Source organism: Quercus robur, chromosome 5 (assembly GCF_932294415.1).
Source record: "Quercus robur chromosome 5, dhQueRobu3.1, whole genome shotgun sequence".
Classification (NCBI taxonomy): domain Eukaryota; kingdom Viridiplantae; phylum Streptophyta; class Magnoliopsida; order Fagales; family Fagaceae; genus Quercus; species Quercus robur.
Genome location: NC_065538.1, coordinates 62,209,690 through 62,237,041, shown reverse-complemented (window position 1 = coordinate 62,237,041; position 27,352 = coordinate 62,209,690). Strand labels below are relative to the sequence as shown.

Below are 27,352 nucleotides of genomic sequence, written 5' to 3'. Positions count from 1 at the left end.
CCAAGTGGGCCTATTCTTTGAATCTCTCGGCCCATCCCTAGATTGGATCTCCACATGTTTAGCACTAGGACACGACACCTCACTCTTCCTTTTCAAATTTGATTCAGCCACATTATCCTGAGCCTTTGAATTCAAACTAGGATAGGTGTCATCCTCCCATGCCATATCCAACACCTCCATATCCATATCAGTAGGCCCATGACTCCCGGAACGTTTATCTCCACTATCTGATTTCATCCCAATCATCTCAGGATTACCTTTATCTCGCTTTTCAAGCCCCATGTAGATTATAAGAATCTTGGACTTACCTTCCTCCCTTCTGCCATGCTCGTTTGAATTTGCACCGTGTTCCGTATTCCCCGTCGTCATGCCACCCTGCTCCTCGGTTTGGCTATTGTCATCCACCATTACTTGCACAATCTGAGCTTTTCCATGTCTTTTCGATTCACGTTTGGACGGTGACCAAGGCCTACCTCCACTTGCTTTCAGCCAATCTCCATATTGGCATATTACTTCCCCTCCATTTTTTGTAGTAGCAAAATGGCTGGCGCAGTGCTTGAGGTCATGACCCAACAAACCACAATAATGACAGAAAATCGGCAACCTCTCGTACTTGAATGTCGCCCAAGTTCGCTGTCTATCCAACAACAATAGAAAACCTCCTCGTCGAATAGGCTTTGAAACTGGAATGGCCACTTTAACCCTCATAAACAAATTCTGCATATCGTTCCTCCGTCGTTGCTCAACCTCCTCCACCTCCACCATTCCTAATCTACTGCCTACTTCTCTTGCCACTTGAGGGCAGACCATATCAAAAGGGACCCCACAAATTTGCACCCACAGACCCACCACATTGAACTTCACATCTTTCGCAGTCATCCCCGCTTGCCATCGAGTCATCGACGCACCATTAATACCTGATTATCAAACGGAAAAGTAGAAAATTAAAAAATGTTGCCCAAACTATTGATCACGTCTTCAGCCATTTGCCACAAAAAAGTAGAAATTTGTCGTAAAAAAGTGTAAAAGGAAAATACAGACCCTTAGAAACCTAAGGCAGGGAGAATACTCGTGTAGACGAGAGAGAGAAACTCCTAGCCCAGTAGAGATAAGAAAAAGGAATTCTTTTTTGTTACGTCTCCCACTGAGTTTAAATCCCACCTAGAACTTTTGTGTATATTTGAGATTGCTAATTATTGATGAATTTAATAACATGAAAAAAGTAGGCCACAATTTTATTGTGTTAAAGTTAATTTATTAAGTAAATTTTTTATTATTATTATTACTTATAGCTTCCCCCAAGCAAATATTCTTGGCTTTGCCACTGAATGGAACCAAAATTTAATTAAACTGTACAATAACATTTCAAATTTGACATGTAAAGAATTTTTTTTAAGAAATTATACATGAAATTGTATTTTAAATACATGGGATAAATTAAACCATTTTTCACATTCGTTCCATATGTGCACATTTTTCAAAATTGTTCTATACAAATTTTTTTATCGTTATCAAATTTGGTTTTTCAAATTTGCTCTAGCTCATTCGAGATTGGTGATCGAGTCCAAAAATTTTCTTTCACGGAAGAATATTGACATGTATTTTAAAGTTCTTGAGTTCAATCCTTGTAATTTCAGTTTTGTAGTAGAAGAAGAATATTATAACATTTCATCCTTGAATCAAAGAAGTTTACAAAATAGAAAGATGGTTCTTGTGGTCCTTGATTGGGCAATTGAAAATAAAACATGCTAAGATGCTAAGAGAAATCTAAAAACAAACAGAAAGAAAAAAAGATCTATAGTGGGTCATGTCACTCATGTGTGTGTATGGATTTGGTGCGTTGTATTTGATGGTGAATCCAAACATATGAAAAAAAAATTATGTATTATTTTAAGGAATGAAACCAAATACCAGAAAAGAAAACATTTTTTTTTTAAAAAAGCTAAAAATATTTTTACAACGAACAGCATCAATGAAACAAACGGATCCTTATATATCAACTTTTATTTTATTTATTTACCATTCTTTTAAAATGTAAACATAACTCAACTTATACTTTAAACAAATGAAAATACTCTAAAGAATTTCAACGTTTTACAAATTACATCAAATTAAATAACTAACAACTTGCATGGTATCAAAAATATGAACATATGGGATGAAAGTAAAAAATAAAAATAAAAAAAAATAAAAATTCATTTCTTTCATATGTTTAAAACAAGTTTATGTTTAAGTGCATGTCTATTTTTTAAAAATTTATTTTCATATCTACTTTTATTTGTACACAATTCTCTACACATGCATTAGAGCATTTTATTCCTAACGCTCACTAAAAATGTCCCTTCATTAGCTAAATATTTTAGATATTGAGGCATATATTACAACAAATGATATTCAATTTATACTTATGAATTTAGAATTTTACATGTAATATAATTAAGACTATAAAAGTATTAAATTGGATTTAATTATTTGTTATTCTAAATGAATTTTAACTAACATTTTTAACATAAATATTTACTTAAACATGCATTGTAAACTTATGAATGAAATTCAATAGTTATGAGAAAACTAGACAGGCTAGTACTTTGTTTGTCTATAGACGTGTTCCTAATGAGGATTTTAGAACTGACCTCTACAAAAATTAGAACGCACATGATTGGTAGATTTACCTCAGTGACCTTCTTTACCCCATCCACGTAACAAAATATGAAATGGATCTAATTATAGCCAACGTTATAAGAATCTAACATGTTGGAAACATCACCGATGCCATATCTCCCAACAAGACCAAAGCCACCCCTAAGCCTTTAAAGAAAAAAAGCTTGTTGAATTGCATAATAAACCCAGCTTATTGTTACATATTACTAAAGTAAGCAAGGAAGAAGACTGTATAGAGAAAACAGAAAAAGATACATCGTGCCACATGTTAATAAAATTAATATAATAGTTTTAAACCTGTTGCTAACCTCTTCAAGTAATCTTTCCCTTGTAGAAAAAACCAATTCTCCATGGATTAAAGAATGTGAATTTTCTTTTGTTTTCATTTTTTGTTTTTTGAGAATCTAAATGAGAGGGTGCACTTTCTGAAGCCCTTAAATAGGTGTATACAAATTTGAGTCCTTGGTAGAGCGAACTTCTCTCCAAAGTATGACCAAGCATTTTTGCCAATTGCTTTGATTTGTTGAGGAGAGACTGTGTGTGCCACTAATTAATAACTAAATTGCTACTATTACTTATTAGAAGAAAGACTATTAACATATATTCCACAGTTATTGAGTTCAATCCTTGCGATTTTACTTTTACACCTGAAGAAGAATATTATAACAATTCTTGAATTCAATAGGTGTATGCAAATGTTTTTTCTATCATTTTAAGGAATGAAACCAAACAGCGGGAAGAAAAAACATTTTCATTCAAAAAAAATTAAGTTGAAAATATTTACATCAAACAACATGTACAACTAAATAAACGGATCCTTATATATCAACTTGCATTTAATTATTTATTTACCATTTCTTTAACGTAAACATAACTTAAACATAAACTTGTATGTTAAACAAATGAAAGTACTCCAAAGAATTTAAACATTTTATATAGCACATCAATTTAAATAAATATCTACTTCCATGGTATCAAAAATATGCACATATGGGATGAAAGCAAAAAATTATTTAATTTCTTCCATGTGTTGAAAAACAAGTTTATGTTTAAGTGCATGTTGTTTTTATACTTTTACTTGTAATATGAATCAAACTATAAAGTAAATTGAATTTAATTATTTATTAATCTAAATGAATTTAACAAACATTTACTTAAACATATATTTAAATTTATGAAGAAATTAAATAGTTTTTTTTACGTTTATCCCATATGAGCATATTTGTTGTATTATGCTATACACATAAAAGATTAAAAAAAAATGATACCTTTATGGTAAAACCAAAATGTAATTTACATAATGTATTTCTTATTCAAATTTTACAAGTAAAGAAAAAAGTTCTAAGAAACTTCTACTTTAAATATTTATATCAAAGAAATTAAACTATTTTTTATATTCATTCCATATGAACACCATTTTTGTACAACACTATACACATTTGTTGGTAATATGCTATAGACTTTTTTTTTTTTTTCATTAACACCAAATGTTACTCTTGCTTTGAAATTGATTGTAGTCAAGAGATTTTTAGAACGCTTGTTTCCGTGGTTCTTGATTGGGCAGTTGCAAATGAAACATGCCATGATACTAAGAGAAATTTAGGAACAAAATAATAAAAATAAATAAAAGATCTAATAAGTTGGAGGTCGCATCTAAGCTAGTTAGTTGTTTGTGTAGATTTGTTGGTGGATAGGTTGTGAGGCATCACAAAATTTTTCATTTTACGTTGCAATCAAAACACATAAAAATGTTTTTTTTTTTTTTTTTTGGTATCATTTTTAGGAAAGAAACCAAAAAAGAAAACATTTTTTTTCCTCATATATTTACAACTGAAAACATTTTACATAAAAAAAAGAAAAAATTTATAACGATAAAAACATAACCTTATATACCAAAGAATTTAATTTTTACAAATAACATAAAATTATTAAGAGAGGTGCTACATCCACAACATTTTTACAACATTTTCATAACAAATCATAAGTGGTTAGTTGTTATTGGTTCAAATTTGAACCTAACATCAAGATTACTTTTTTGTCCCAACAATAACAACCAGTAACAACTTGCCACTTAAGATTTGTTGTAAAAATATTGTGAAAATGTTATGGATATATCATTTCTCAATTATAAAATCATCTTCTTACATTTAATTATTGATAATATTTAATGAATTTAATTTTTTTACGCAAACATATACTTAAACATAGAGTTGTATTTTAAAATTTAAACCTATGAAAGAAATATATATATATATATATATATATATTACTTACATTCATCTTGACGTCCGTGAAATATATACAATAAAATACTCTTATATTTGCATATTTAGCCATAATTTTATGTTAATTTGTGATTGATTATAAACTATCTTTGTTTTATAGGTAATAAAAGCTTTACATGCTAACGAGGATTAGTAGAAGAAGAAAAAAGAAGAAGAAGAAGAAGAAGAAAATAAAAAAGAGCTATCCTCACAGTTTAAGTGCATGTGACCATGTGGAATTACAAAGTGGGTCGATTGTCAAGCCCACTTAAGAGATCCAAGAGCTATGCGTGAAGCAAAGAAAAAGTGAAAAACAAAGATTAAACCAAGGAAAAGACGAGTTAGGCCCAAAGAATCATATTGACGTGGAAACTTTGCCAAGGAAGCAAAACCTCAAATATTCAAACAACTATTTGGCAACATTGTGGGCTTTACAGTCATAATTCTTGGTTGCATGTTTCTTGTGGGCTCTTTATTTCTTCACCGACACATATGCTTGGGAGTTTTTATTTAGGTCGGAGTGCATGTATGCGTAAAAGAGGAGCAAATCAGAAAATAAAGCAGGTTGGAGACTGCTAGGGCTGAACATATAGAGAGGCAGAGGAGCCGCGGATGGCAGCTGTTTTTGTAGTTTTCGTCCATGACAGTTTTTTTTTGTTTTTTTTTTAAATTTATTTGTTTAGTTTAATTTTTAGTAGTTAATTTTTATGTTTTCTTTCAAATATTACGAGGAGCTGCATTTTTAATTAAGGTTGAGGCGAACCATTGTTAAAGATTATTAGTATTATTTATGTGATCTAATTTTTCCTATAGTAGTTGCTCTTTAATTATTTAAATTGGTTTTTTCTTCATTTCAATTGACTAAGATAGGATTCTTGATATGAGTTCAATTATGTTTTTTTTTCATGATTTTAGATTTAATGTTTGGAAAATGATCATATCCAATTTGTTGTTAATAATAATTTACATTTGTGAATCCTTTTCGATTTTTGACTTTGCAAACAAAAAATTTTGAGTTTACAAATTTCTTAAAAGGGAGGAAAATTTTCAACCAATCACAAATTGTGGACATCATAACAAAAGAAATTAGAAGTTCTGGTTTGTTTCAGCAATTTTTTTATATATTTTAAATAAGAATAATAAAATTTCAACATATAGTGTCTGCTCCAAGATAATTATTCTATATTATCAGATCAAGACACTAATTGGTTTTTGGCAAATGATCATACCCACTTTGTCATAAATACAAATTTACATTTGTGAATCGTTTTTGATTTTGCAAACTTAAAATTTTGAGTTTACAAATTTCTTAATAGGGAGGAAATTTTCCACCAATCACAAATTGTGCACATCATAACAAAATAAATTATAAAGTCTTGTTTGTTTCAGCATTTTTTATATTTTAAATAAACACAATATATTTCAACTTATAGCTTCCACTTCATGATAGTTATTTTTTATCATCAGATCAAGACACTAATTGTTTCTTGGCAAATGATCATACCCACTTTGTCATCAATACAAATTTACATTTGTGAATCATTTTCAATTTTGCAAACTAAAAATTTTGAGGTTACAAATTTATAATAGAGAGAAATTTTTTCAACCAATCACAAATTGTGCACATCATAGCAAAAGAAATTATAAAGTCTTGTTTGTTTCAACATATTTTTAATTTAAATAAGTACGATAGAATATTAACCTATAGCGTTCGCTCTATGATAATTATTTTTTATTATCTGATTAAAACACCAATTGGTTTTTGGTGTAGATTAGGTTTGAATCTCAAATCTCTTGTTCAATAGCAATAGAATTTACAAGTTGAGCTTATTGGAATCCATACAATTAATCAGCTAAACCAAATTCCATGACATGTTTTTGCATTTAGGGTTTTTTGTATTATCATATTTTACAACATGCTAAACACAGAAAATAATTCTTAAAAAAATTCAAGATTAAACCAAACGCCAAAAAATAAAATATTTTCTTTAGTTTTTTTTTTTCAAGCGAAAGAAAACCTATAGAAATACCATGGTTTTTCATACCTGAACCGTTTAAAGAACTAGTAAAAGAAAAGGTTTAAGGATTTTAAGATCAGACCTAGGTTTGACTGAGGTCGAACCACGATGATGTTATAATTAATTAATGTGAAATAAATAAAATAAATATATACAAATTAACAATCTTGATTGAAATTTTAAAATATCTAAAGAGATTCAGGTACAAAGGAGGCTTAAAACAAAATGAAATTTCTAGCAATTTATTATGAGAAATGTTACGTCCATAATATTTTTACAACAAATCATAGGTGATAAATTGTTATTGGTTCTAATTTGAATTACTTTTTTTTCTACTCATAATAACCCATCACTTCAAATTTGTTGTGAATTTATTGTGAAAATATTGTGAACATAACATTTCTCATTTATTATAAATTTTAAATAAATATTTATCATTTAAAATACTTTTGAGTACAATAATCAATATAAAAATATCTTTAAAATTCAATATGTTTATGCCATTAAAATATTTTAACTCTTTAATACTAGCAAGTACGATTAAAAAAAAAAAAAAAACCAAAAATTCATACCCTCACCTCTTTCTCAGTTTCTCATAAACAAACCACCCTCTCTCTCTCTCTCTCTCTCTCTCTCTCTCTCTCTTATTTAAATCTGTTGTTCTCTCTTTCTCACATGTCTATAAATCTCTTGTTCCTCGTACATCTCAGAGACTCAGGGTGAGTTTGGTTCAGCTTTTTGTAAAAGTGCATAATAAAAAAGTGGAGTTTTGTTAAAAGTGCATAATGAAAAAGTGGAGTTTAAAAAAGCTAAGTGTTTGGTAAAAACTGTTAAAAAGTGCATAATGAAAAAAAACTAAGTGTTTGATTAGTACTTATAAAAGTGACAGTTTGAGGAATAAATTACCAAAAAAGACAATGTATATATAAGGGAAATTATTTCAGACCAAAATCACAATGAATAACGAAGTCTGTGTTGGCGCAAGGATTTTCAGAAATAAATCTTATTAGGAGTCCAATGTCCTTTGTTATAAGACTTGGGCTAAAAAGCTTTCGATAAGGGCGACTAGTAAAACCCAAGCCCAATAACCTCTTAAAACACACACACACGCATCCTTTCCTCTTCACTCATTCCTATCACAGGTAGTGAAAAAACAACAACTTTGGGAAGAAAAGATCCTACAACTTTCGGCCAACCAATAAATTTTAAGGTAAGATCCATATTTCTAACAAATTAAGCATTGAAAAGGCGAAATGGTTTGATTATGATTATTATGAGTTGATTGTGAAGAGTTTGGATTAGTTAAAAAGTTTAGTGGGTTCAAAATAAAAATACCAAATTTCTGTTTAGATTACTTGGATTGGTGTTGAGTAAACTAGAAAAAAAAAAAACTAAAGCTTTGTTTGTTTTTGAGTTATGTTGCTGTAATGTGTCTGGGAAATTAGGATTTTAAGCTTTCCATGAGATTGTTGAAACCAAAAGTACATAGTTTTAGACATACATTTTAGCCGTAGCAGCTTTTTAGTTGGGATATGAGTAACTTTCGGATGTTTTTCATTATGATATAAAAACAAGGTTTTTATACTCCTATTGAAGCTGGCCAACAATTCTCAAAATGGGTCTCTAAGATATTGAAAAATTGGTGTGTTCATGATGAAAGCTCGGGAATTCAAAAACAGTATATAGGGACTTATTTGTGGAGTATAAAATGATGCTTAGTGAGAAGTTTGGTAATTTTAGAATTATATTTGTATGAAGTTCCCAAGAATCGGGTTTTAGGCTTAGAAAGGTTTTGTGTTTAGTGCAATATTGGTAAAACAATTTTGTAATATCAAATTAAGCCATAGAAACCATATTTGAACTCCAAAGACACATTCTAAGACTTTATTTAGGTGGTCTTTAGGACTGGGGTTAGAGGGGTGTGATGGGAGCTTATTTTGGAAGCTTAATGGTCGCTTGCGTGTTGTTTTGGGTAATCATGTAGTTAAGACTTAGAGGTTTTTGATGGACTAAAAGTGGAGTTTGAGTACTGCTTTGGATCTTTTTCGTGGTTGTCTTAATGGGTTTGAAGGGTTAAGCATTTATATCATATACTTATGAATAGATGTGTTTCTATTTTTCTATGGATTTAATTTCCCATCAGAAGAGCTAGCTTTAGTCTTGTGTCTTTTTGATAGGGTTGTACTATTGTTCAATAGGTTCAAGTTGACATTGCTTGGCGCACTTGAGTTGAACTTGGTTAGCCTTGCGAGGTAACTGGTAAGTAGAATTTTCTTAATTGGGATTTTCTAAAGGCAGCAATAGTTATTTTCAAACTTATTGTTTTGTAAGGAAATAAGAGAGCTACTTGTAAGTATCTTGTTATGACATTGTGGAAGATTTTAATAATTATACATTTTACAAAGAATGCTTGTGGGATGAGCTAAATTTTAACGTGTATATGAATGTCTTTGATGAGGCTGCTTGTTGTTGTTGTTGTTGTTGTATATGAACGTCTTCAATGAGGCATTTTAAGTGTGTACATGTTTTTAAAATCTTATTGTTCAAATTGCATTTGATTTGTTATGAGGAATTTATTGCTCATTTTACTCATGATGTCTTGAGAAATTATCAGAGTTGGTGATTATGGATACTTTGTTCATGATGTTTTGTCTGTGCAATTTTTTTGGTTCAATCTAATTGAGAAAAAAACAGAGAAAAGTCAATGAGTTCAAGCTGAAATGTGACCTCATTTCCACATAAGAGTGTATCCCATTGGTTGGTGTGTAAACTAACCCAAAAAAAAAAAAACTCAAATTTGCATTAGCTGTGTGTATTGAGGTGAAGTTTATGTTCTTTTGAATGTTTTAATTGAGAATATTATCTCATTGTGGTGCACTATTTTCATCAGGTGGCCATGTAGAAAATTAGCCTCTTCGCCATTTGATAGTTGTTTCCTATTATACTATGGGGGTTACTGACTCCAAGTTTGTATTGTTAACCACGTGGATGTTGGTTGTCAAATAGTTCAGCAATCACCACATGCACCTGTACTATCATAATTAAAAAATTATATTTCCATTAGTTGAAAATCTTGTTTAGTCAATGAAAAAGCAATTGTGATGGGTTATCTTATTTATTGACATGTACAGTTAAAAAATGAGTTTTTTTTTTTTTTTTTTTTTTGCTTCTAGCAATTGTTGGCTCTAAATTATATAGTTTGTAATTGTGCCTTTTCTAATGAGGACAGATGTATGATTTTTTTGTTCTTTCTTCATCACTGATAATTTATTTATCAGTAGTTTACTCCCAGGAGTGGGTCCAAAGGGCCCTTCCATGTCATTAAAAAAACAAACTGATAATTTATTTGTCCTTTTTAGTTATAGCTTCTTGCAAGATTTGGGAGTGATAATCAGACGATACAAATAGTTTCTAGATTTTCTGGATTCCTTGAGCTTTCATTAGTAGCTGATTTTCTTGTTCTTGTTCATGTTCTTTTTGTTTTTTTGTTCCCTATTGTATACAGCCTGTGTACTTGTCAATGATGCTGAATTCAACCTTATTAATTTTGTTTGGGCTGGTAGGGCTCAGCCCATATATACCAGCTACTTTTTTTTTTGGGGGGGGGGGGGGGGGGGGGGTGGGGGAGGGTGGTAGTCGGTGCCTCTTGCTCTCAACCGTGTGTGTCAAATATGCTCTGAGGCATTGCTGATTCATATTTTTTTTGTTTGAATGATAACTTTGTAAGGGTACATTTCCATATCTTGAATGTTGATGCTACGCTTGTATTCTAGCCAGTACTTCTGCTGTTATGCCTTATTAATTTTATCACCATATCTATGAGGACTTTACTGTGATTTTGGATGTCTCTTAAAAACCACACAATTTAAAATTTTCTATTTTTGCTATGTGAAGGTTCTTTCCGTCGGAAGAGGGACACTAATAATCTGCATTAAATTATAGGAAGATATATATCTAATGTTGATAACATTTTACTTGTTTTGTATTGGATGAATTCAACCCCACCAATTTATTAGAAAACAAGTACGTAGTAAATTTTTTCCAGTGCAGAGAAATGGCAAAAGGTCTCATATGGGCAACAGCAGAGGATTTGGCGAGGAATAGAGGACGAGTTCTCTCTCTTTATCGCCAGATATTGCGAAGCATCAACTCCCCAAAGCTTCCACTCACTTTTGCAGCAAGATTGGCTAAGAAAGCAGAGGTTCGTGCTATCTTCCTGTTGGCTTCTGAAGAGACATCCCTGCATAACATTGAAGACCTTATTGACACTGCTGAGTACTCTCTTTCCCTTCTAAGAAAAGGCGAAATCCCCAAATACATACAATGAGTAAGTCATCTCTCTCTCTCTCTCTCTCTGTGTTCAGCAGTTGAATCTCACTTAACCTATACAAGATACACATGGAACAAACTCATTTTGATGAACTACTTTGATGTGACTTCTTATTTACTGAAATAAAAACTTTAGTCCTTTGTTTGTGATGCATGAATGTATGTTTCTCGTGCACCCATCTACGACCATAAGTTAGCCAATTAATTCTCAAAAGCCTTCTTTTAGTTCCAAATTTATTTATTAATCGATAAATAACATACTCTATTGAAAAGGAAAAACACTGTATACAGGGAGTATACTAGAGACCATCATAGTCATATGTAAATTACAATGATCAATAAAATCTAAAAGAGAAGTGAAGAAAAGGGAACCCAAAGATGGCAGCCAGTGAAATAAGGAATTCAGAAAAAACAACTTCAGATAAGGGATGGTCCTTTCACGGTCCTCAAAACTTCTAGCATTACGTTCCTACTATAAACACCACATTAAGCAATGAGGAACTGCTTCCCAAATTCTTTTATACTGGTGACACTCAAACCAACCTTGCCAAGAAGATAACATATCCAAAACTCTTAGCAGCATAACCCACTGAACACCAAATAAATTGAAAACCATATTCCACAATTTTGAAGTTATAGGGCAAGGAAGCAAAAGGTGATCCACAGACTCCTCAGGACTTTTGCACAGTTAACACCAATCTATCACAATAATATGTCTTTGGGAAAATAATAGTTCCAATTTATTTAAGTGGATTCATCATATATCTTTGGGAAAACAATAGTTTTGTACTTCTCTTTACATCTTGTCTATCTGTGAGGATCATTGCTTATATAATATGGTTTATATTGATTTTGTGTTTGGGATAATCAATCGCTGTGGAGAAATCAGAAAGTCACTTACGATATGCTATTGACTATCCGTTTGAGACAATGAATACAAATAATGAACTAATGCATTGTTCATTACGATGACCCTTGAATTTATGGTAATGCCAACATATGTCCTCTGATGCACAATGAGGCTTGTGAGGAAAAATTTCAACCAGGTCTTTTATATAAAAATAAGTGATATGATCAGAAGAATTGTCATCTCCATTCAGCTTTTCATATTATAATGTGGAAGAGAATAAAAAATAATCTGAGATGTGATTTGGAATAAAATATATAACTCTAGGTTGTGATGATGAGATTGCAGCACGAAGGTTATCATATCCATTTTTTTTTCTTTTCTTTTTTTTAAATAATTGAAGGTTATCTTGTCTTTTCTAGTAGAAAGAAAGAAGTATCAAGAAATGGTACTTCATTCATTCATTCATTCATAATTGAACATGCGAATATTTGGAGGCAAAATTTGCATATCTTAAAAATATTTTTTGGTCAATATTTTTTCTTTTTTACGCAGAAATTTGTTTTAGATCGATTTAATTCTTATAAAACATTGATTGAAAATTGTTATATGTAACCTCTTTTAGTCAAATTGAATTCATTTTAAATATTCTTCATGCTGTCTTTGTTTGGCTATATTTTTATGTAATTTGGAATAGCTAATCAATCTGGAAGGGTCACCTTTTAATTCTTTTATTCTTTAGTTTTCCTTTGTTTAAATATTGTTTGGGGTGATTGAAATCTCCTCTCTCCTCCCTCTAGTTCATTTTAATTTTCTTACAGATGATTCAGTATTCGTTGCGACTTGTTGCTGAGTGCTGGCTCTTTGGGGACCTGGGTCTAACTGGTTTGTTGGTGAAAATCACATCTTGAGGGTTCAAGGTATGTTAGAGAAAGACTTACCTCCTATGATGTGAAGACAATATTGGGGAGCTGATTTGTATTCAATGCCAAAGAATGATTTTTCTTCATAAGATGCGCTCCAAACAATTTGTATCTAAAAAAAAAAAAAACCTGAAATTGAGATATTGTTATTAATAAACCTGATATGGGAAGGTTTCTAAAAGTTGCACTTCAATTCTTGAAGCAATCTTTGTTACCAAATTTTCAAAGTTAAAAACATTTTACAATATTTTTTTATAAAGGATTTTACGATTAATGGAAGAAAATATTTTACAAGTTTGATTATATTTTACTTGCAAATAAACACCTAAAAATGGGGAAACAATTTCTGAGAAATATATATTTACATAAAAAAAAAAAAAAAAAAATAGTGTACACGTAAAATATTTTACTTCAATAAATGGAGCATAAATTGACTTGGATAAGGTAATTATGCAAGCGCAAGACTTCACCATTCAAAAGTATTAGAAAACACAAGATATTATAGAGAGAATTCTTTGAGTTGGATAAAGTAATTATGCAAAGCTTAAGACTTCACCATTCAAAAGTGTTAGAAATCGCACAAGATATTATAGAGAGAATTCTTTGAGGTAGATAAATGTTCCTTTCGAAATTAATCAAGAGTCATATTTTCACAATAATATCTTGGTACACTATTTATTGGAATTATTGAAAATGATCAAGATAAAATTGCCATATTATTAATAATAATAAAAAAAATCAAACTGATGAAAAAAAATACTAATATTATTAGAATTAAATCGTGGGGCCAAGAAATTTACTATGTTCTTATCTCAAGGTGTGTTTGGTAGGGTAGATTTTAGAGAGGATGAAAAAAAAAAAAAAAAAAAATGGAGAAAAAATGAATAAGGGAAATTTTTTTGAGGGTGTTTGGTTGGGCGGGAGGGAAAATGTGTGATGAGATCTAGGTGTTTTCTTCTTGGGTCCACTAGAAAGTTCTATCCAAAATGGGAAGAAAACTGAGAGAAAGAAAATCACTCAATTTTCTTTTCTTTTCTTTTTCTTTTTGTTTTGTTTTGTCTTTTTGTTTCGTCTCGGGCTTTTTCTTCTTCTTCTTTTCTTTCACTTGCATTGCACATACACAATTATTTTTGCTAAAAAAATGTGTTACTTTTTTGTTTGCAAATACACAATTGTTTTGCTAAAAAAATTTGTTGCTTTTTGTGTTTTATTTAATGGGGATATAATTGTAAATTTATATCAATTTCATTTTTCCATACTCTCATTTTCTTCTCAACCAAACAAATAAATTTTTTATTTCTTCACTTTTCCATCCTCTTAACCAAACACAAATAGGAGAAAACTATTTTTTTTTTTAATTTATCCTTATACTTTTCTATCTCTTTCCTATTTTTTATCTTCTCACTTTTCTACTTCTCTAATCAAACAGACTCTTAGGTTGTGTTTGTTTCGGATGTAAAAAGAATACGAAAAATATTTTACACCACCAGGGGTGTTTGGGTTGGCCGGAAAACTAAGTCAAACGGAAAATCATTTCCGTTGACTGTAAAATATGAAGGCCTAAAGTGTAAAATAAATTACACATCTATTCTATGTTCAAACCATTTTCCAAAAAAAAAAACTGAACCCAGAGAGAGAGAGAGGCTGCCACCCATGTCATCGATTTTCCTTCTTTCTCTCTACCCATGTCGAGTAAACCACTGTAAGTCGAGCAACCCATCGCAGTCGCCTTCGCCGCTCAATCTTGCTTCTGCTGCCTCTAGATCAAAACACCGGCTAGCCCATGACTGATCTCTCTCTCTCTCTCTCTCAATTTGACCAGATTTGATGAATGTTTTTGTTTGGTTTTGTTTTTTTTTTTTTTTTGTGTTTTTATATTGAGAAATGATATTATATATTTGTTTGGAAGCTGAGAAAATGTGAATAACTAGTAGAAAATGTGTTTTTCAAAGCATTTTTTTAGAGTGCCACTAAACACCTAAAAATATTTTCTTTTTCGAAAAAAATTTTCACCTGAAAATATTTTACACTTGAAAAACGTTTTACATAGAGCCAAACATAGCCTTAGTGTCGTAGATATATATATATATATATATATATATATATATATATATATTAGAAGGGTGTTGTAGATGATTTTTATTATTCATATTTTTGCAATTTGGCATCCTTAGAGTCTGTTTGGGAACAGTTTATTTAGTTGAAATTGAAAACTTTTTGTTAAAAGTACCGTAAATAAATGTAAAAGATAACTAAAATAGTAAAGTAAAACTCATAAATTGTATCAAAAAGTGCAATGGGACTCATGAATAATAACAAAAATAAGCTGAATAGTAAAACAAACTGATTTTTTTAAGTCAATGCCAAATGCACACTTAGTTTGGTCAAGTGACTCTGGAAGCTTTTACTTGCCATGTGCTTTTGGACTAGTATCACTTATTCCAGGTGTTTATTAGAGATTCGATTAAATACATTTTTTTAGTAGATCATTGTTTAAATTGTCTCGTGCTTTGGGTTATTGCGACATGTATTTCTGTATAGATTCATTCATTATGTCTCACTTCATTTGTTGTAATTATTTAGGTTATTTTATATATTAATTTTGTCTGAGGTAGATCCTCCTTTTTTTTTTTTTCTCTTTTTCTTTTTTTCTTGTTCTTTTTTAATATTACTTATTACTAAAGTGGTATATCGTAACTAGTTGGACTGAGCACTTTCCAAGTCGGGTCGGGTTCAGACCCAACCTGCACCTCTATCTGATATACATGACTCGAAATCCTTCTCACCTGAAACCCATACATTTTGTTAGAACATATGTGAATCATGTTAGGAACATATGTCATCTAGAATTGGCTAATCCTTTGACAAAACGCATTTTACTTGTAATTGGGTAGATCTAGGATGTGTTTGATACTTTAAGGAACAAGAGTTCAAGTCCAAGTGTTAAAATCATGCAAATCTGTCCAAAAATCAAGTGAAGAAGTGTTGTATTTTAAATCTTGACAGCTAGCTCGACAGATAGCATCTATCGAAGTTTAAAAAAGATCTTCAGCTCAATGCTTGACAGCTGCTTGATAGATAACCTATCTATCGAGATTTACGAAAATTAGTTTTTTAGATCTGATTTCACATATATCTGTGTATATTTGTTTAAGCTTTCTTTTCTCACAACCCTAAACATATATAAAGATTATTTTAAGGGCCGTCATAAATGATGCAAGTAGGTGCAACTTGATGCAAAGGTTTTGTTCAAGTATATTGCGATCTAAGACATATGCCCTAGTTTATCTTTCTCTTGAAGAAGCTGCTACGTTTGTACGTCGTAGGGTTTTGTAACTAAGGAGTTTCGTGATCTTTATCGTGTTGATAAACTGAAGAACTTTGCAGTCAACATCATTCTCAAGTTGGTAGTTAGTCACGTACTTGGATTCGTGCATCGATTGGTTAGTCACGTACTGAGAGCCGTGCATTAAAAAGAAGAGATTGTCACTATAAAACAAGTTCAATTGGGTATTGGAGTAAGGGTTCAACTGTAGGTTGGTATAAGGTACTAGGATTCCTTTACTTGTAACCGTTTGTTGTGATAATAATGGATTCTCGGGAGTGGTGACTTTAAAATCACCCAGTGAGGTTTTTCCCTTAGAGGTTTTCCCCATTCGTAAACAAATTATCATGTCAACTTTATTTTCCGATGTATATTAACTTAGTTGGTGATTTGTTTGTGCTACAACGCGTATATCATGTTAATCGGATTAAGTAATTAACTTGGCTAATTAATTGTTTAATTCATCACAATGGGTCAATACAGTCTTGGCCTATCAATTAGTATCAGAGCCGACACACTCTGATTAAGGTTAATTTTTGCTATGTGATCCATTGACCCCTGTTATCATATAGATAGAGGACAATCGTTGATTATACCTCATTTATTTGATGGCATTAACTATGCATATTGGAAAGTACACATGAGAACTTTCTTGCAGTCATTAGATGAAAAAGTGTGGCAAACTGTGGAGATAAGTTGGACCAAGTCAAAGGAAGCGTCGGCCGATTGGGATGATGCTAAGATTAAGGCAGCTAACTTCAACAGTAGGGTATTGAATGCTTTATTTAGTGCAGTCACGAACGAGGAGTTTAAGAAGATATCCTCTACTGAAATTCCAAAGGAAGCATGGACCATCTTCTAGACAACCTATGAAGGAATCAAGGTTGTCAAGGATTCGAAACTTCAGAGACTTACTACAAGCTTTGAAGAGATTAAGATGGAAACGGATGAGTCGTTTGATGAGTTCTATGCTAAGCTTAAAGACATAGTGAACTCAACCTTTAATCTTGGGGAAATCATTTCCAAACCCAAGATTGTTAGAAAGGTTTCCAGATCTCTACCCGAGAGATTTCATGCCAAGATCACCGCAATTGAGGAATCAAAGGATATTAACAAAATTCCTTTGAGAAAACTGGTTAGCAATCTGCAGACCTATGAGTTGGGTTTAACAAGGATTGGGAAATCGAGTAAGGGAAAGAGCATGGCACTGAAGGCCAAAAGTAGTAACACAGATGAGTCTTCAAACGATGAAGATTCTAAAATAAAATCCTACATTACAAGGCAATTCAAAAAGTTTATGAAGTTTGTCAATGCTAAAGGATTTGACAAAGACCGCAAGCAGTCCAGTTCGTCTCAGTTCAAGAGCCAAGACAAAGGGAAGAAGGATGCTAGAGATGGCGGTCAGTACACGGTTCCCTCAAGACCAAAGTGCTTTAGGTGTCAAGGTTTCGGACACATGAAACAAGAGTGCCCGACTTATCTCAAGACCATTAGGAAAAGCAAGGCCCTTGCTGCTACCTTGAGTGACACCGAACTTGAGGATGATTCGGACAATGAGGATGATGGAATCCTAAAAGCAAGGCCCTTGCTGCTACTTTGGTTGATTTTCGTGTCTGAGATTTATAAATTTAATTTGTTTTAGTGTTAAATTTGATTGGTTGTGTATTCGTATGAGCAAAACATACGAGAGTGACTGTTAATTGCTGAGTTCATTCAAATCTAGTCGAAATGAGTTTTTTATTTTTGTGTTTGGTTAGCAATAAATTGTAAGAAAAATTGGGATTCATCTTTCATTTTTGTTTTTCTATCTTTTAAATACATTAAAAAAATTGTTATTTTTTTTTTTTTTTCAATTTAAATGCTTGCGAGGAATTTTTTAATGTTTATTAAAAAATTTAATAATATTTATAAGCCATGTAGGCGTGAAATGTGCCAACTATGCACATCATTAGCCATGTAAGCATTTTCTCTTAGTGAGTTGACGGTAAGGACCAAATGGACTATAAGTTAAAAATAATAAGGATCAAATTGACTTCTACCAAAATGTATAAATTAAATTGACTATGACCTCAAAATGTAGGGATCAAAATGGTATTTTCGGCCATTATCTTAGACACTATTTTTGTGTGTGTGTGTGTGTTTGTTTGGGAGGGAAGGGGGGGCGGGGGGGGGGGGGGGGGTGTGCTCCGCTTAAATGATAAATAGGGGTTAGGTATTCACAAGTCTATGCCCCACTAATGGCAAATAGGGGTTATGTATTAACAAGTTTGTGCCCCATTTAAATTTAAGTATATTTGGGTCTTCGTTTTCAAACTTTCCCTTTAATAGATGTCATGTTTTTATTATCATTTTCATACTTCCATATCTTGGAGGGATCTCCACCCTTTATGGTAATAAATATTAATGCATTTTTTCTTTACCAAGTTAATGTCTGGCTGTGATTAGGCAATTACTTTTGGGGTTATTTTACATATTTAGTGATTGACATTAATGAGAGAAATTAAATCCAATAAATATGAATGTTTAAAAATTAATGCTAGAGTACAGTACTTTTTGGGGGGGGGGGGGGGGGTGGGGGGGACATATAAGTAAATAAATGACTACATATCCAATGAATGTAGGGAATTAATTTTGGTAAAAGGGGAGAGGGAGTTTTTCGTGGATATAAATTTAAATTGTTTGATTTTCTCATTAATTAATGAATTTAGGTTTGACTTGAACGTGTGGGTTCCAATTAGCTCAACTGGTAAAGTCTTTGATGGTTGAATAAAATATTTTGGATTCAATCCGCACCTACACCAAAAATCAATTGGCGTCTTGTCTTATTTTATTTCAAATAAGAGATCTTGGGTTCAATTTCAAATTTTCAACTCTATTTCATCTATTTATCATTTTTATCTTATTTTATTTAAATTTGTGTATATTTGGGCCATTGTTTTCAAAATTTCTCTTTAGTAGATGTCATGTCTTTGTTATTATTTTCAAACTTCCATTTCTTGGAAGGATCTCCTCTCTTTATGGTAATAAATATTAATGCATTTTCTTACCAAGTTAATGTTTGGTCGTGATTAGACAATTATTTTTGGGGCTATTTTAATAATTTAGAGATTGACATTAATGAGAGAAATTAAATCCAATAATTATGAGCGTTTAAAAATCAACGCTAGGGTGCAAGACTGGGGGGGGGGGGGGGGGGGGGGTGTGTGGTTGCTCCCCTTAAATCATAAAGAGGGGTTAGGTGTTCACAAGTTTGTGCCCCACTAATAAAAAATAGGGGTTACATATTCACAAGTTGTTGCCCCCTTTAAATTTAAGTATATTTGGCTCTTTATTTTCAAACTTTCACTTTAATAGATGTCATATTTTTATTATTATTTTCAAACTTCCATATTTTGGAAGGATCTCCACCCTTTATGGTAATAAATATTAATGCATTTTTTCTTTACCAAGTTAATGTCTAGCCGTGATTAGGCAATTACTTCTAGGACTATTTTACTAATTTAGTGATTGACATTAATGAGAGAAATCAATCCAATAATTATGAGCTTTTAAAAACTAATGCTAGAGTACAAGACTTTTTTTTGGGGGGTGGGGGGGGGGGGGGGGGTGTTGCTCCCCTTAAATGATAAATAGGGGCTAGGTATTCACAAGTTTACACCCCACTAATGACAAATAGGGGTTACGTATTCACAAGTTTGTGCCCCATTTAAATTTAATTATATTTGGGTCTTTGTTTTCAAACTTTACCATTAATAGATGTCATGTTTTTATTATTATTTTCAAACTTCCATATCTTGGAAGGATCTCCACCATTTATGGTAATAAATATTAAGAGTAATGTTATGGACACAAACTATTTTACAACATTTTTACAAACTGCTGATGTGACTTTAGCATTTTTCAAATACTTATTGTAAGTAAAAATGTGATGTTAGTGATGAGCCTATATTAAAACTAGTAAGAATTTGCCACGTCAGCAGTTTGCAAAATTGTTGTAAAATAGTTTGTGTCTGTAGCATTATTCAAATATTAATGCATTTTTTCTTTACCAAGTTAATGTCTAACCATGATTAGGCAATTACTTTTGGGGGTATTTTACTAATTTAGTGATTGACATTAATGAGAAAAATTAAATCCAATAAATATGAACATTTGAAAATTAATGCTAGAGTGCAGTACTTTGGGGGGAAACAAATAAGTAAATGAATAACAACATATCTAATGAATGTAGGGAATTAATTTTGGAAAAAGGGTAGAGGGAGTTTTTCGTGGATATAAATTTAAATTGTTTTATTTTCTCATTAATTAATGAATTTAGGTTTGACTTGTATGTGTGAGTTCCAGTTAGCTTCACTGGTAAAGTCCCTAATGGTTGAATAAGATTTATTGGGTTCAATTCCTACCTACTCCAAAAACCAATTGGCGTTTTGTCTTATTTTATTTCAAATAAGAGATCTTGGGTTCAATTCCAAAATTTTAACTCGATTTCATCCCTTTATCATTTTTATCTTATTTTATTTAAATTTTTGTATATTTGGGCCTTTGTTTTCAAAATTTCTCTTTAGTAGATCATGTCTTTATTATTATTTTCAAACTTCCATGTCTTCGAAGGAGATTGTGGTAATAAATATTAATGCATTTTTTCTTTATCAAGTTAATGCCTGATCATGATTAGGCAATATTTTTTTGGGTTATTTTACTAATTCAGTGATTGACATTAATGAGAAAAATTAAATCCAATAATTATGAGCATTGAAAAATTAATGCCAGAGTGCAAGACTTGGGAGGGGGTTGCTTCCCTTAAATGATAAATAGGGGTTAGGTATTCACAAGTCCGTGCCCCACTAATGACAAATAGGGGTTACGTATTCACAATTTTGTGCCCCATTTAATTTTAAGTATATTTCGGTCTTTGTTTTCAAGCTTTCCCTTTAATAGATGTCATGTTTTTGTTATTATTTATTTTCAAACTTCCATATCTTGGAAGGATCTCCACCCTTTATAGTAATAAATATTAATGCATTTTTCCTTCACCAAGTTAATGTCTGGCCGTAATTAGGCAATTCTTTTTCGGGCTATTTTACTAATTTAGTGATTGATATTAATGAGAGAAATTAAATCCAATAAATATGAATATTTAAAAATTAATGCTGGAGTGCAGTACTTTGGGGGGGAAACAAATAAGTAAACGAATGACAACATATCCAATGAATGTAGGGAATTAATTTTGGAAAAAGGGGAGAGGGAGTTTTTCGTGGATATAAATTTAAATTGTTTGATTTTCTCATTAATTAATGAATTTGGGTTTGACTTCTATGTGTGGGTTCTAGTTAGCTCAACTGGTAAAGTCTCTGATGGTTGAATAGGAGATCTTGGATTCGATTCCTGCCTACACCAAAAACCAAATGGCATCTTGTCTTATTTTATTTCAAATAAGAGATCTTGGGTTTAATTCCAAATTTTTAACTCGATTTCATCTCTTTATCATTTTTATCTTATTTTATTTAAATTTGTGTATATTTGGGCCTTAGTTTTCAAAATTTCTCTTTAGTAGATGTCATGTCTTGGAAGGATCTCCTCTCTTTATGGTAATAAATATTAATGCATTTTTTTCTTTATCAAGTTAATGCCCGATCATGATTAGGCAATATTTTTTTGGGCTATTTTACCAATTTAGTGATTGACATTAATGAGAGAAAATAAATCCAATAATTATGAGCATTTAAAAATTAATGCGAGAGTGGTGCAAGACTTAGGGGGGGGGGGGGGACAAGACTTATAAGGATGATGTACAATTACAGTCATGAAATAATTTACTTTTAATTTTTTTGGCTAAAACGATTTACCCTTGAGAATAATAGATTAGTCAATACAATAGGTTAATAAATTCAATAAGGATGTGGTGTAAAAGGAGACACCATCCAATATTAACATGCCACATTAGATTTTTACAACTAAGAGACTCATTTTTTAAACCCAAAAAAAAAAAAAAAATTTTGAAACAAATTAGACTAAAAAGAATCGGGAAAAAACGTGTTTCTCTCAAACTCTCCCCTTAAATCTCTTAGCATCTCTCTCCTCTAAGCAACAATAACTAGAACAAACATAACAGATTTTGTCTTTAAACTCTTATAGGAATCCAACATCATAAAATTTCTTTTTAAATGAGAATATAATTCATTCAAATATCATATCTAAATATATGTTTATGTTAGAAATTATGTTTTCAATTCAATATATAGAAATTTGCAATAATAAAGTGTGAGTTGCAACTTAATTTTATTTATTTTAATTTATCTATATAAGTTTCAATTTATGGAATATAATTTAAAATTCATACATTCAAGTATTTAGGTTTAAATAGTCACTTGACTTTGTATGCTACATTTGCGTTCTTTCCATGTTAAATTTCAAAAAACAAATATTTTATAGCTCAAGTTTTAGTATAGCATAAAGATCTCAAATATTTCCCTTTTTTTTTTTTTTTGGCCATATAACGAATATGTTTGCAAAAATAACATAATAAGCAAAAAATGCCAATCCAAAGAGCATCCATCCTTAACAGGCTAAGCAGTTTTTGCTCGGGCCCAGGAGCTTCTGTTATTTGGAATTTTAGAGAACTAAAAATTCCGATTATCTAGAATACAAATTGAGTTAGTTTCGGTAATTATTTGCTCTTAGGAATAGCAAAAGGGTCCTAAAGTGATAGGACTCAAAACATGTAGACGGATGTAATGGAGAGTTTATGGGGGTAGTCAACCTCCAAGAGAAAAGATTGAGGATTATGAAGAGAGCATGAAGATCGAGTTGGGGAATTTGCATCAACTTTCATAATGAAGAATAAATACATGCGTGCCTAGTATTTTATCAAACTAAGATCGGAAAAGAAAAGCTAAAGATTGGTTCTTTAACCAACTAACAACTTATTCAACTACTTGTATCAAACAAACTAAATTTCTTGGCTATACTTGCACTAGTCTTTTGATCCTAGTCTTATGTCTTGTCCTTCCACAGCCCACTGGTCCATGTTTCTTGAAAAGAAGAGAGGGGCCAACAACTAGTGGTATGATTTCATAATAGGGAAGAAATGAGAAGGCTCATGAGAAGTTGGTCTTGTCTAGTCCAAGAAAGGTAAGCCAGATTTGGGGTTGAAACATTGTTGACTAGACACAAATTGTAGAAGGTAGGCACAAGTTGGAAGCATCAATGAATCCAAGATCTCTTGACATTCAAGATCAGGAAGCAAGTGGGTTTTCTAGTAGAGATAACTATTGAAGGTAAGTTTAATGGAGAGAAAATGATGAGCATTTGACAAGGAAGAGAAGAAGAAGGTAATGGAGATGTGGTGGGGTTGATAGCAGAAGAAGGTAAAGAAGAGGCGTCAAAGGCTATGAGTGCTCTAAAAAAAATTGCACTGATACCAAATTGAAACAGATGCGAATTTGATTGTAGTAACCTTATCAAAGTCCATTGAGTGTTTTGTATTGTATTTATAAGAACAATTGCACATTATAAGGAATGTAACAAATAAAGATTACAGGAATTCAAAATATGAATTGGTCAAATGCAAAACAAGGAGATATGGTTAATAATAATAATTAACAAATTTACTGATCCAATAAGCATAAATTAAATTAGTATTAAACAAACTGATATTATAGAGCAAACTACCAAATATTTACCCAATGTGCCTTGCCCTCTACATGAAAGTCAAACTAAACAACCATTAGTACGTAACTTTTATCATGGCATTATTTTAATAGTACTATACTTAAAAAACCAAACACATTAAGGAGTAACATCACTCAATGTGCCAAGCCAAGTAGGTGGTAACATTCCAGTCTGCTCATGCAGAGTCTTTAGCAATGGTGGCAACATGCTATATACCCCAGCAATATTGCCCCATTTGAACCATCTTCGCCACCTTTTCCATTAGACCAAACAGCAATCTTGGGCTGCAATCCATTCACTGCCTGTGCATTAATTCTGGCAATTTCTTGGTACATATCCTTGTTGATCACCATGTAGTCCCTTAGCGCAGTGTAATTTCCTCCAAGTTGTTTCAATAGGGTGTTCAAGTAAAAGCCTTCAGCTTGTGCGAGTGCAGTAATTCCTTCAGCCTCTTTCTTCTTTGCATACAGCGCACTATTCGAAGCTTGTTGGCATGCATAGAACTTTGCATATATCTGCACTTGCCTTCTCTGCCTCAGCAGCTTTCTGTTTCTCATAGAGGGTTGCTTCTGCTGCTTTTTGTTTCTTGTACAGCTCCCAATTTGCCTCTTGCACCTATATCATCAATGTTTCACATTTATATTAATAAAAAACCAATAGCTTATCATGGGGTTTTGGCTTGTGTACAAGACTTGTAAGATACAAATATAAACATAAAATCATAAAGTGAACCGACTTCACTATGTATCTTTTTATTATAAGTTAAAAGCATGCCTTGTATTTGTGGAACGTTTTGTATACCTTATTATCATATACTAATAATGTCAATATTGTGGGTTTCAGTTAGCTCAACTGGTAAAATCTCTGATAGTTGTATAAGAGATCTGAGAATAAAAAGCTATCATCAGTATTATCAGAAGTAAACACCATAGGTTGAAACTCTCTCAAAAAATAATAATGTCAATATTGACATTAGTGAGAGTGATTTACAAAGAAATGAAATGAAAATATCAGTCACATTATAATTCAAAGAGGTATACAATATGGAAAATAACACCATTAATTATTCTATCGAGACAAAGGGTAATATTCCAAGTCTTTGTTCCTATTAATAATAAGTCTTTATCTTCAAGCAATTAATGCCTTATGGAATGCCCATTTGTTTTTCAATGTAAAATTTTGGTCCATATCATTTTGCCTACTTGTAATAGTATTTCACCTATTAATAGTAAATCTTATCTTCAGAGTATGTTAAAGGAACTCTTCTGAATTAAGTAGAGCAGCAAACAACACAAAGAACAAGAAGAAAAATTAACTAGTGTAACTAAATATATTAGTTTCACCACCAAATATACCTTAGTCTCATACTCCACGGCTGCCTTGCTCAGTAATTCGGCCCTGAGTTTCTCAGTCTGAGTTAATACTTTCTTCTTCTCCACCTCAGTTTGCAACTCAGCCTCCCTTAAGGTCACTGCCTTGGTGGATTCCACCTCTGCAATCTGAGACGCCTGAGACCACCCGGCATTTTTCGTGGCCAGCTCAGCCTTGTACTCGGCCAACTCAGCTTCTTTCCTGTTCTTAAACAGTTCCACTTCAGTCTGAACCCTAATTTCTTCCTTCTGGGCCTCTCCTTGCCTTTGAGTCATTATCATCTTGGTCTCTGCATTAATTTTGGCAGCATTTTGTGAGGTTTGGCCTTCCCTCTCCTTTGCTCCGATCTCACCCTTCTTCTTAGCCTCAGCAACATCAATCTATAACATATGTATAACAACATTTTATCAATTTTATTGTTGGTGACAAAAAATAGAATAGCTAATTGATGAACATGCTAATTTTTGTATAAAAAAACAGTATTTATATAAACATATCATTGTGAAGTTAATGGTAAAAATTAAAAAATTTCCTCTATCACCATCGAGGATTATAGATTATGACCATAAAAGTTATTACTGAATTTACAATCTAATAATAATAATAATTTAGAACTGTAATTTCACCATATATGTGTGTGTGTGAGTGAAGATAATAATGACAAAAATTAAGAAGTTTTAGTCTATCACCATTGAGAATTATAGATTATGAACATAAATTTAGAACCAAACGAACAAAATAATAATAATAATAATAAAATTAATAATTTAGAATTGCATTTTCACATACATACCCAAATTAAAATGAAAGAACATATATGTGTGTGTGTGGCAAAATCAAAACAAAATTTGTATACCTTAGCTTGATTGGCAGCTTCCATCTGGGTTTTCTGGCCAAGGTATGAGAAATACTCATGGCCAGGCACATCCACAAGTTGTTTGACATTAGCATTGTAGATGAGAAGGCCAAACTGATCGAGTTCAAGTTGAACTTGTTCGAAAACTTCTTTCTTGAACTCCTTGGTACCCTTAAATACCTGTTCCATGGTCATAGAGGCAGCAAGCACACGAGTCTCTCCCTCAATGACACCTTGAACAAGTTCTTTGACGTGATTGGAGAGCTTCTCATGTGGAGAAATGAGCTTTGCGTAGAGGAGGAGGCTGTCCATGTCAGTGACACGAGGGCCGATTGTGAAGACTGCTGGGAGAATGAAAGGGAGTTTCTCAGCAGACATGGCTTGAACTTCGAAGGTGTAGTTGACAGGAGACACGTCGAACTTGGTGCACTTCTGCCCTGGAAATATCCACTCCTTCTTGGCTAACTTTATGTCAGGGATGCCCCACCCTGTGATGGCTAAGTACTCTGAAGGACCAGCCGTTTTCCACTTCATGTTGCTCTAGTATAGGAGTTTATGTGTCACAGAGAGATTGAGACTGAGAAAGAGAGAGCTGGGGCTTATAGCTAGAAGGCTTTCACTTTTGTTAGAGAGAGAAAACTAGGTGTATATTATACAGTGGCGGAGCCACTTGATGACCAAGGGGGGCCTCCCCCAATTTTTGAAAAAAATAATTTTTTTTTGCAAAATATCTTAAATAATTTGATAATTTTCAAATAACCTTATTATTTTTACCCCATACCTAATAATATACATACATATTTAAGAAAGTCTAAAAATAAAATAATTTTCGTTTAAATAAAATACAATCTATAAATACATGTGTAAACAAATTACAATAATTAAACATTCATTATCTTTAAAATGAACATATATATAGATATTTTAACAATTATCTCAACAAATAAAAGGGAAAAAATTGAGTTATGGAGTATTGTATATTAATATTTTACATTTCATACACCAAAAAAAAAATATATATATATATATATATTTATATATAGTTCCCCAAAGATAAATTCCTGGCTCCGCCACTATGTATATATAC

General features: G+C 31.8%; 1 long non-coding RNA gene and 1 pseudogene across 2 annotated transcripts; one reads left to right on the top strand and one right to left on the bottom strand.

Annotated features, from left to right (window-relative positions):
• The first annotated feature begins 7,994 nt into the window (after positions 1-7,994).
• Positions 7,995-13,243, top strand: LOC126726596 (uncharacterized). 2 transcript variants are annotated; one of them, XR_007655999.1, is made up of 4 exons: positions 7,995-8,153; positions 9,142-9,202; positions 10,994-11,270; positions 12,941-13,243. It is a non-coding gene; the product is annotated as an uncharacterized LOC126726596 (long non-coding RNA). The 2 variants fall into 2 exon arrangements; XR_007656000.1 differs by having other exon boundaries at positions 10,989-11,270.
• A 10,897-nt stretch (positions 13,244-24,140) lies between these two features.
• On the bottom strand, positions 24,141-26,843 carry LOC126726595 (flotillin-like protein 3; annotated as a pseudogene).
• Positions 26,844-27,352: the final 509 nt, after the last annotated feature.